This window comes from Periophthalmus magnuspinnatus, chromosome 17 (assembly GCF_009829125.3).
Source record: "Periophthalmus magnuspinnatus isolate fPerMag1 chromosome 17, fPerMag1.2.pri, whole genome shotgun sequence".
NCBI lineage: Eukaryota > Metazoa > Chordata > Actinopteri > Gobiiformes > Gobiidae > Periophthalmus > Periophthalmus magnuspinnatus.
In genome coordinates this window covers 25,403,096-25,416,005 of record NC_047142.1, presented here as the reverse complement: position 1 = coordinate 25,416,005, position 12,910 = coordinate 25,403,096, and positions in this window count along the sequence as shown.

Sequence of the window (12,910 nt, the reverse complement as noted above, 5' to 3'; positions counted from 1 at the left end):
ATTAACAAAACCATCTTTACCAGGGAAAGATGCACATTGCCAATACTCCAGATCTGTCGTACTGTTTTTGTAATGCCGTTCATCCATCAAAACCAAATAAAAAGCTGACCTGTATTTCAAAAGTTTTGCTACCTCATATTTCACCCTACGTCATCCACTGCTGTCACAAACTTAATCATTTATAAGGCTACAACTTTCAGAAGTGCTAAAAATGATACATGTGTCATCTCCACACCAAGACGAGCTGCTAACAATCCAAATACTATTAATTAACTTGCAATCCTGTTAATTTTCTTTATTATTTTACACCAAAGTTTATTCATTGATCACACTAAATATAACAAGACTCTCTTTGATCTGATAATTTCATGTGTGACTTGTGTGTTATGTGTGAAAGGGGTCTAATTGCGTGTTGGGCTCTTGTGTACAGAGCGTCTTTAATTTGGCTTACTGAAGCATGGGGGACCGAGTCTGTAGTTCATTTCACACTCCCGTTTGTGGGTTGCATGTGGACTGCAGATGAGCCGTGGTGCTATAGTGCTAAAGCTGTTTGCCTTTGTCCTAATGAGGCATCAGGAATACTTTGTCTTGTAACACACACAGTACTTAGAGCGGCGCGCTGGAGTGTGTTGACACGGCCACAGCGGGGGGACGCTAATGAGCTCGGACCCAATTTAGATTTGTAACTAACAGCGGCGTCGTTTGATGAGATAACCAGATACGCTGTAGTCCTCCAGGCATGTGTAATTATTATTGTATTAGAGAGATTCACTTATTATTATTTTATTTGTTCCTATATTTCCAGTCGAATACACTTACATACATCTAAATACTGTATGCATCTTCATTTGATACTTTTTGGTTCTGCTCTACCGGGACATCGTTGCTTAACTCTTGAAATTCTTCAGGTAACTGTTGACCAAAGATTACTTTCATTCAGTCAACAAGATTTCAATTTTATTGCATATATTTATTGAGTGTCTGTGTAATCCCTCAGTCCAGGTCTGATCCAGAGCAAAAGACGAAGTTTAAATCTCTCAACTGGATGAATTGTGGTAAGATTGAAGACGTTTTGCTGCTCATCCAAGCTTCTTCTTCAAGTTCTGAACAGAAGAAGAGGTTTGGATGAGCAGCAAAACGTCTTCACTCCTACAACAATTTGTCCAGTTCACAGATTTAAATTTCGTTTTCTGCTATATATTTATTGAGTGATAAATGGTTGGTGGTGATGGTACACTATGTAACTTTTCATGGGAAGGATTCACCCCCTGCTTTCTCCATGGAGATGTTATTGCTAGGCATGGAATGTTTCACAGTATGGCATTAAACTCATCTGTCGCTGAGAAAAAAGCAGGTGATACTGGGCCAAATTTCATGTCAAACGTCATATCTGTGGAGAGGTAAACCCATTCAAAGTAAGAATGCAAAAGGTTCAGTGCCCCTTTATGTGTTTGACTGTTCAAGGTAAGAAATACTGAGTTATTTGAAAGAGGTTTACAACGCCTGACCCGTGTATGTTCTGAGTGATTTGTGCAGCTCAAGAGCTCTCCAAAGGCCAATAGGTTCATAGAGTTTCCTTTCACTAGCTCAATAAAACACATAAAAAGAGTGAACTACATTCAATGATTGTGAAGGTGGTAATTAAAACCGGCAAGACTCAAGACACTTCAACAAAGTGTTCAAATGGACTGAACACTTATGTCACTGTAGCCTAAATCTATTAACAGGATATTTCAGAAACAAGTCTTATTTAATGAACCTAAGTCACATCTTTTATCATCTTAACTAAATGTTTTTTGGAATAAGTTGGCCCAAAAACTCATAGGAACATCTATAATGGTGCATTTTGCAGAGTTTTAGGCGAGTTGTATAAGTCACATGACACTGGCCTGAGTTTGTGAGGTCATTAAAAAGTAGATAGATGGATCCAGTCTGGGCACATAGTTAAGCCTGCAGCAGCTGGAGTGTTATGCACCAGGTCGCATGCACCTCTATACAGGAATGACACTGTGCAGATTCGCAGTCATTAGCTGACCAATATTTTGTATTGGCAACCTTTTCCCCATTGAGTAAAGAAATACGTTTACTAACCTCATGGGCCCATCTTGATAACACCAAAAAGATGTTGATTTTTTTTTTGTCTGGATCAAACTCCTGACATTTTCTGAAAACTCATCAAAATATGCCCATGACCAAACAAAACGTCTAAGCCACAAAGAGGAAACGTCTTACTTATTTGAAACTCTGACAGCACATTGACTGAATGAGTAAAGTCTCTCAGGACCTTTAGCGTCATCAGGGCTGTAAAGAGTGGCGTTTAACCTTCTGCTCCTCTGTGATGTGTCTTTGTTGAGCGGCTGAAAGAGCAGTTTAGCTCGGTAGTATCTTCTCTGCAGTGCAACCTTTTCAGTAGCACACGCTTCTGTTGGGACGTTCATATCGACGACTGGATATTGATTAGTGAGGTTAAGCACAAAACAAACGTTGCAGAGTGGATTTTGCTCATTTCCAGTTTATAGTTTCCTTTCCAAACTAAATATTAGCCTGAAATTATTTTATTGTTTATCGGACTTGGATTGGTCACACGTAGGATTGCAGGCGTGTCCTAACTGTGCTGTTTCTTCACCTTCATGTCCCGTTATGATCATCCTGCTCTTCATCTTTCACGATAAGACGCTTCCAAATTTGTCTATCTGTCTCTCTCTTTCTCTCTCTGAAAAAGACCCATTGTTTAGAATAATATTTGGTATAAGAAGCCTCCATATCGCAAAAGAAATGTTTCTGTTGATATGAAAAAGACCCAACTCTTCCAAAAATAGGTCTCATGGTCCAAAAGCGCACTCTAACTAATTCGCCGATGCCAGAGTCCATCACCTACAAGTTTTTTCCCGTTGTGGTTTAAGACCCTTTTGCTTTTGTTTGGTCGGCAACTTGTCTCGTCATGACAAATCCTATATATAAAAATAATCCCTAATCCCAAATCCTCCGGACTCATCGGGGAGAGAGGATGCCGCTAAAATGCCTTCACTACTTTTCCAATAAATACATGACACATACAGCACAAACCAGTAGCAGCACACCAACGCTCTGCAGGCCCTTGATGTTATTTTTTCGTTAGCGGGGGATTGGCCACACTTCACCCACTGGGCAGAATAATCCCTGCTGTTTCTGAGCTGAAATAAGTGGAAGGCTCTTGTGTCGTGTAGAGCGGCTGCAGAGGAGGAGGTTTTCATGACAAAGGTAAAGGAGGTTAATGACGACTCCAGTGCAGCCATTTCCATAATATAATGAGCCAAGAGGAGGGGATTTTACACAGGGCTAAGAGGGTTTACAGAAAAGTGTGTATGAAGAAGTTTAAAGACCCATTTTTATTTTGTCTTGTCTTATTTTTATCTTGAGAACTAGTTACTTTTTTAATCACTGTGAAAATTAGGCTCACATATCTTTGGTCTAAAATAAAAATAAATAAATAATAATAATAATTTCTGTCTTATGCAAGAGTCTTTACAGTCTTGCCACCACTACTTTAAGATTTAAATTCTCAGAAAGGCTGAGAAAAATGTGAATTTAATGAAACACAGTCTTGAAATTTGTTCAGCTACCTCCTGTCTCCTCACTCCACATAATAGGGATAGTCATTATTCACAATTAGGATTCAAATAAAGGAGGCCAGCGAAGGAATGACCGGTGACAGACATAATTATGGTGGCTACGTATATTATATTATATCCCACAATCTGCCATACTTAACTCCAGGTTCAATCAGTTGTTTTTAGAGAGCCCTTTACAACACTCAAGGTGACTCAAATAAAGTCAAAACATTATAAAAAAAAAAAAATACAACACATTTAATATAGATTCAGTCACCCCATGAAAAGTATATTCACAAAAATCACCTTTATCTGTGAGGTCACTCAACAAAACAATGCAGAGCCACCGAGCAGAGGACGACGGGAGACAAAAAGACTTCAAATTCAAGTAAAGAAGCTTATATTTTTCCCGTGTCTTTATGAGAGCTGACAGAGCACATTATGTGACAGCACCAAGGGTCACGTCAGCCTGTGAAAGCTAAACCCGGCAACTGCTCACATCAATAACACGCTCCACTGTGGCATAACCAAGGGTCCGACAGAAAACGCAACATAACGCCGCCATTGTGCCCTGCTTTTTATATTACAAGACCTTGTCAAGAAAGAAAGGTTCGTCTTATGAATGAGGTTTTTAAATAATGCTTTAAGGATCTTGTTTTTGCTATTTGCTTGACACAGACAACTGTAAAAAGTGAAATGGATTGTGAGGTATTTAAGAGATTTGGTGACCTTGGAGCAGGAACATGCTGTTATTTTTATAATGATGAAAACTATTTGGAAAGTGTATTTTTCCCCTCGTTTTTTTTTTTTTTTTTTTACAGTGGCTCAGAGTCATCTAATGAGAGCTGAAGGTCACGCTGTGTGCCACATAAACAGCTCCTTCAGTTTGTTTACGTTTTAAAGGTGAATGTGAGGATTCATATGCCTCATTTTGGGTTGTGTACACAGATCCTATCCCTGGGTTTTTACTATGATTTTGTGTTGAAAATTACATTCTGTTACATAAAATAAAACAATTTAATTGTGGTAACGACACTGGTATCAAGCCTTTTCCTTAGGATTGTTACTTTTATTAAAGTAATATAATATTTTTTTACTCTTCCTACCAATATTTTTAGGATAGCTCCACTGCTTACTTTTGTAACTATTGTCACGCACATCCAAATCCACAAGACCCATTTTACTCTCTGTGATGTATCCAGGTGAAAAGATGGTTAGCTCTGATGTCCCATAATGATGCATGAATATTCTCCCCAGTCTGTTCCACAGGCTCAGTGACATTTGTTTAAAACCCTGGTGCATGTGATGAAGGTGACTCCAGTCAACTATAAAGACATCCTTTTCTCTGAGTTTGTCAAAGCGTGCGCCTGTCTGTCTGGGCCTGTGTGGTCTGGGACTAAACACAGATCAATGCATCGACCGCACGGAAGTTCATTAGAGCTTCACAACTGCAGATTACACACTGCAAAACACACTCACAGCATGAAACACAAAGAATAAATCATATGCTTCAGACAGAGATTTGGTTAATTTGCCATGTCTCCCAATGTTTTGTTCCCCAAATCAGACGAACCATCATCCTTTAACATTTTGTATAGTTTAATGACAACTACAAAGCTAGTGGATGTTAACATCTGTGACCTCTTTCATGTGCGTGACCTCCAATTTAAGAAAGGATCTGAGGGGCACACTGGCAGTGATTAGTACATGCATAATTCTGGATAGTTTTTATAGCAAGGCCAACTCTCTGTTTGATTCTTCATTAATGTCAGTATAGTTGGCTAGCCACAGTACAGGGGCATCCAGTGTCCAGCTCAGTCCTTGTTATCATGGCCTATGTCATCAGAGGTATAATACTCCTTGCATTACCTGAATTGCACTAGACTAGAATAAACAACACTATCACAATATCTTGAGGTTTCATGTCTCCAGCTCCTGTACTGATGATAAATAAACTTAGAAACTACGTTAGAACTCCAGCATCATGTCTCTTCTCTTCAACTCTCATCCTATACAATTTATTCTACAACACTCACTAAGGCGCAGATCTGAAAGGTATGATTTCTCTGAAAGATTAAGCATTGTAACCACTGTGCTCCTTGTTGATCACACTGGCATATTTTTCATTCCATCCTCAGTTTTGGTTTTAGTCTACTTGTACTCTTGGCAACACTTACACAACCTTGTCTGAAGCAAAAATCCTGTTTAATGTTTTAAATTGACATAAATCCCTTGTAAAATAAATAAATAAAAATAATTCTGATATTTAAGGTTGATCACCAGTTGAAAAATACTATGTTGATAAGATTAACTTGAAATTAACCGGTCACATTTTTGTTATCAAGAAACTGTTATACAGAGCAAGGACAAAAGCATTGTTATTTCAGACACATGTGTCCATCATCACAAAAGTCTTATCACACTCATTAAGGTTCCTCTGAGGTCAATGCAGTGTGGCTCTGATTATGTTTGAGTCAACAAAAGAAACAAGACTATTGTGAGCAGTTATCATCGTCATGCAGCGTTTTGTGCTCTTTAAACGGTTGCAACTGATTAACCTCCAGTACACTCACTCCCTGCATGCCCTTGTGTTATACAGGCAAGGAACAGTGATACATTTCACCGTCTGCACAATTGAATAAAGGGTTGTTATGAATTTGTCCAATCAACAGACTTGTCATGCAAAAAAACAGCTCACCGCTATAACATAATGTCCATGTCCATTTGAAGGTCACAATTTGTTTACTCTGATGTTCAACATGATGTAGGAAATGGTTCTATCTGTATTTTTACCATTTGGTTTATCACTTGCTAATGTTTCACCACTGTAAAAAAAAACAACAATATCACTACTACCACTTCTAACTACTATGCTGTTAATACCACTACCACTACTGCTGATACTACTGCTACTGCTACTACTTTAACTTTTTCCATACATCAGCTATAGCATCTGATGAGAGCAGAGTTTACAGTCCCAGAGAGGTGCTTTTAGGACACTGAATGATTTTGTGTAAAAAGAAAATCACATAATCTGGATAAGACAAAACTGAAAGAGCCTTAAGATAAAGGATGCAGCAAGCAGACAGCAATTCAAAGCATTTATACCATGAGCCAACATTTCTCTGTCTGCTTTTAATTCAAGCTCCACCGATGCCAAAGCTGTAGGTATCTGGTCTAGTACAGAAATAAAAATACTGGTACACATTTAATCAGTTAAGGGTTAGGATAAACAGTAATGTAAAAAAAAAAAAGTCATTATTGATGTTGTCTGCCTCATAACATTAGCACTTAGGTTTTACTCATAAAAAATACAATAACACATACTTAGGTCCACTCATAAGTTCACTTTGTTTTTTAGAAAGGAAACACTACTATTAGGTTGGCGCCAGGAATCTGCAGATACACAAAATCCAGTTATTGGTATTGCCATTAGAGCGCAAGGCAGTAGAATAAAGAGTGAAGTCTCTAAAATAATCAAAAGTATCAGATATTTGGTAAACTATTCCTGAACTAGAAAACTTTATAAGGCACCGTACACCACCTACCTAAAAATACTCCAACCTTCAACTGTCAATCTTGGTAATTCTTTCTTCTTTATCTTTTCTACAAGGATAACTCTCATACATTATTACAGAGCCTTAAGGAAGATTGAAAAGATGGACCTCTAAAAACTGAGGCACATAAAGAGCTTTAAAGTGCTCTCATTTGGCCCATTTGTGAAATAAATTAAACTTTGCTACTAAATAATGGCCTCTGGAGGACTATAGCTGAGGGCTTTCAGTCATATCTAATTGGATTCATTATTGCGTGGGGCTGTGTGCTTATTGAAAGCACTGTGCGTTACCTTCGGCTGCTGTTGGGATGCCTCTTTGTGCACAGATGTGACAGGCGCTCGGTATTCTGGGTCAGTCCTCCACAGCCTCACTGAAAGGCCAAGTACAGGGAGGGGGCAAAAATAGCAGGAGCTGGAGCTTTGACAATGAACTGGACATGTGCTTTCCAGAGCTGCACAACCACGACCCGGGAGCACTCACAGAGCATGTGTGTCTAACAGGCATTCTCTTAGAGGTGAGTCATTCTGCCATTAATATTGTTCTACTACTGTGATATTATAGACAATGCCAAGTTACCACCATTAATAACATTATAATTGCTCCCTTTTTATCAGTGCTCATCACGTATTGGCATAACAGCAGGTGGAAAATCTGTGCGCTCTCCCACACCTGACCTAACTCAATGCACCATTACATCACACTCGTCTTATAATAGGGGGAAAATATTAAAGGAATTGGGCTTATGACACACAAAATTCACACATTCCTGGTTGCGATCTGCAAAAGAGTTAGTGAGAGCAAGAAACTAGATAGACAGATTTATCTATCATTGTCTGGGATCCAGAATACACACTTCTTCAATACTTTATGAAGGTGTGAGTTTGGTCATCTGTGAATCTCCCTGTTTTCAAATGGTTGTGATTGACAGGTGGATAAGCCAATTGGGGACGCATCGATCCATCCGTATCAGAAAAAATAAAGTAAAAAAATATCACAGGGGACTGAAAAACATTGAGTATTTCTGCAGAATCAATGAGCGAAACACTAAACTCTGTTAATCCGAGATGAGATAGATTAGATTTTATTTGTAACCCACAAGGGACCAATGAGCTCATATGTTTCACATGTGTCACTTAAAAAAACAATCTGACTGCACGATCATGTATCGTTGGGTTTGAGAAGCAACAGAGGGTGTGAGGACCAGACTGAGATCAATCTGTATAAAAAATATACAGAGATATTCTGGATTTGCCAGGCAACTCCTATCACAAATTTACCATTAAATTTATTTTTGACATGTTGTCAATGATTACAAGATATTTTATATCTGACACTCAATCTAATCTAATCTCTGTTGATGTGAGTGCCATAGGGAGTAGCAGGGTTTCATAATGTTGACATGTTCGATATTGTTCCATAATGAAAAATATTGAGTGTGTATTTTGGTATAATCTCAGTTGACCAGTTTTTCTATTGCAGTTTCAAATGAACACTTTGAAAACAGTTGCTGGCCAAGCGCTCAGACAAGTTTAAAGGTTAATGAGAATACATTTTCAAACTTTCGCAGTGGACAAGTGTATTATTCAGAGCTGATAGGTCAAACTTTTATTTTGCATAATTACTAAGTAACTCATTTTTACAAAGATACAAGTATAATTGCACTTAAGATCGCCATCACCAGTGTGTCGTTTACAGTCACTGGTTCAGAGGTCTGCATTCATTTATTTCAATATACGGCAGAGTTGAAATCATGTTTAATGTGCCAGAACAATCGCTAATGTGCCTTGGCCCCCTCACACTCACAAAATACATAGGCGCGATGCTGTTGCCTTTCCAAACATCTTTTCTGCAACGCTTGTCCAATTGCTCACACATGGACGCTCATTGTCCAGCCAAAACTCTCGATTGCTGGTTAAACGAAATTACTAAAATGAGAAAAGTCAAAGGCACATCTGCAGAGTCTTGGCCACAATCTGTCATCTTTTGTGTTTTGGAAAGAGTTTTAAAGAACAATGGAGCCCTCTGAGCTGCCATGCACTGTGCACATCAGGTGAGGTGCTCACAAAGTAATTACTGTGTAAAAGACATTTGCTTTCACAGGTGAAGATGCAGCCCTTTATCGGCTCAAAGAGGATAAAATACTTCAGTGACATGCCACAACAAAAAGGTAATCTTATGCCAATTAATATGCAGGTAGAAGCTTAGAGTAAGTTTTAGAAGTGAAGTAAAGAAAGTATGATTTTAAAGGTGCACTTTGTAACTTTTTAGTGAAGGGTCTGCTGCTTCTTTTTTATGGAATGTTGCAGTATGGCACCTCAAAGAAAACAACCCCGGTGACACATTAGGTAAGTAACAAGTCAGATCTGTGGAGAGGCGGTCTCACTCACTAGAAGAATGCATGTTTTTCAATGTACTTTTGATATAGTCAAACTGCACCAACTGTAATTGCATGAATGCACAATAAGTTTAACATCACTCTGTGTAACATTGCAGGCGTCGTCGAAACACATGTGACTGGATTAGCAATACGGGTTTAATGATGATACAATCAGTCATCTAGTCATCAACGATTTAAACTCCATTATCCCTTTTCTTCATCTCTGAACATGACACATACATGAACAATTTTGCAAAAACATCAAATTAAAAAACGTTTAAACTACAGGGTTGTCAGGTTTTATAAGGCTCCATGGCAACGGAACATTTTGCTCTCTCCGGAAGACATCGTATTAATTGTAGCGCTCACATTTTTATAATTGTTGTCATTCAAATAACCACGAAGGAAGACTTAATTCATAATAAACAAGTATTTTATTAAGAATGATTCAGCCTTAGCAACTGCTGAATTCATACTCTCACCCTAATTTCGAACTCTTTAATTAAGTGGTTAATCTTTCTTAAAAAGTGTGTTCGTTCATTATGAATTAAGTCTTTTACAGCTAATGAAGGTGCATTTATATATTTTAGGCCTTATATGTTCCACGTCTGTACCGACATTCTCTCTGTACCAAAGGTTGAGCCGAAATCCTCCTCTCCCTATCTAGCCGGAGCAGCAGTCATTCCATCATTCCATCTGGTTATTACATTTGCACGTCGCGCGTTACAGGCCCACAGGCATTTGGGTTATTTGGGGCATATTAACACAGGTGCCACGTCAGGGCTCCTCACCATCCCTTCTCCGGACAGCTCTGAGCTCCCCCTCCCACTGCCTCTCTCATCTGCAGATTGTAAAGGCACTCATTCAGCCCCTGCACAGGCACAAATGATCAAAAATTGCCTACATTCCTCCTAAAGCACAGCGGGCGGCCAAGGAGAGAGAAAGAGGGAGAAGGAGGGAGAGAATGAGTCAAATGAGAGATGACAGAGAATGCAAATAGAGACGAGGCGAGGCGGCTGAATAGGACGCAAAGGAAGGAAACACTATTGGTGGGAAAAGGGAAGTTGAGGATGTCAGATGAGGAAACTAGGATACAGAGGAGGAAAGCAGAAGAGGGGAGATAAAGGAAAAGTAGAGGGCTGGAACTTTTCAATTACAGCCGCACATACAGACAACAAAGAGCCAGATTTCAGGAGATTATAACAGTCTGTAGCCCACAGGGAAAAGCTCATTTAGGCTCCTTCACTACTCCACTCTGCACATCAATTACAAGTAGGAATGTTTAATACCTTCTTTTTTGTTGCACAAGCAAATGGAAGCTTATCATGGCACAGAATCATCCATGCAAAGGTTTGAACAGCAGAAGTTGAGTTGGTAAATTTACCCACTTACAGGAAGATTTGTGGTTTGATGGCATTGGCCTGTACGAGTGAGTTAGTGTCGTTGTGTGTTTGGAAGACAGGGGTTGACAGGCAGTTGTGAGTCAGTCTGCCACAGGATAACTATGTCTGGGTTGTCCTGGGGCATATGTCAAAAAATGCTGTAAATCAGGTGCAATCAGTCACTAACGCAAGAATAAAACATGAATAGTACCTGTTACTTTCTGTATCTGTAACTATAATGTTAATGTTAATTGCTAAACTACAACAACCGGGAACTGTCACTACTGTGTTACTCCAGCCACATTGTTCTATATTTACTCATAGCAGACATATTATGCAAATTTAACATGTTTCTGTTGTTTCCCCTCAGCATTTATACTATTGACATTGTATTTGGAGTAATTTATGCATATTTGAGCAATCTTTAATCATTTATTTTCAAGTCGCCATATTGCCAAACCGTTTTCAGGATCCGGCAGTGTTGTGTAGTCATTTTGGTACATATGGATAAAAATCTGCAGATATCCATTGGAGATGCCGACTCTTTGTTGTGATGATGTCGGCTCCAACTGAGCACTGCAGTTTTCTAACACTAAGTCAGCGGACATGTTTCTTTTATAAAATTGTTTATACTGTGTTTTAAAATGCCCAAATTATAACATAATGATCCTTGGGTGTCATAGATTATAACTATAGAGCAGACTCAAGCACTATAAGTCTTTTTTTAAATTGAACATGCACATTCTCAGTACATTTTTCTTCACTTTTTAATGTATCCAGAAAATATGACTTAGGTTTGTTAAAAGCTAGAAACGCATTTGAGCAGGTACTGATACTGAAAAAATAAAGACACTGTTCTTATTGTTTGTGTACAATACTGTATCGTTGAAAAAATAATAATTATAACATGGAAATGGTAAAAGTTTGCTACATAAGACTAGATTACTGTGTGTGTTTTTTCATCAATGAATCAAAATTGTGTTTTTTCTTATTATCAAGTATTTGAAAGTATTTGAAATGTATTATTATAAGTTAGCCCTACCACTACAGCTGCTACTTAATACTAATATTTAATCATATCTTTTCGTTGCTCCACCGATGCACGTGTTTTATCATGGCTCAGAAACATCATGCGGAGAAGCAAATTCTCTCATTGGAAGATGGAACACAAAATGTTGAGTTTCAGTGGGAGTGGATTGAGTTTGACTGACACGGTCCACACAAACAGAAGCGACACTGACTACAGCTATCCAGGACAAGATAAGACGTGTTATTGAATTCGCTCTTAATTTGACTCTGGCAGGAGAAATAAAGCAGGCTCCCGAGGCATCCTGAAAGTGCACACTGAGTTACTTCCAAGAAAAAGGAATCAATGGGAGCATGCATTGATCCAGCGGCATCGTGGACATACAGAAATAGTGTTCAAAGCCCATTCGCTTGCATGTTTGTTAATCATTACTACTTCTACTAAAAATTCCACCCCTAATCGCTACTAAAACTATGGTATTGAAACTCGATACACATCTGAACATGTATCAATACTGAAAACAAACATCTACAGGACAAAATTGGGCATTTCTTGAACTGTTATAGAATAGAACTATAAGGCCACATGAAGAAGATAATCATTAAGTTGTGTTGCAAAGTCACTCAATTCCTTAAAACATTGGGATTTTAGTATCATTGCAGATTGAAATTGTTCTTTTACTATCAAAATGAAGCTTTAAATTTTTGTATTGTGACTGCAATAAAAGTGCCCAATTGTGTTTATCCCACAAAGTCTAAACCATGTAATAAACCAGCTTAACTTCTGAAGATGTGTTCCTCGACGTGCCACAGCCTCTGACAAGTTGCACCAGTGTTGTCCCATTCAGGGATACTACAAAACGTATCAACTATTTTACTTTGATCTGAATTTACATCCTTTTTGATCATATACACACTTGAAAAAGTTTATTACATCAAAAGAAAAGAGTGAGAGACGTCAAACTAGGGGTAATGCTC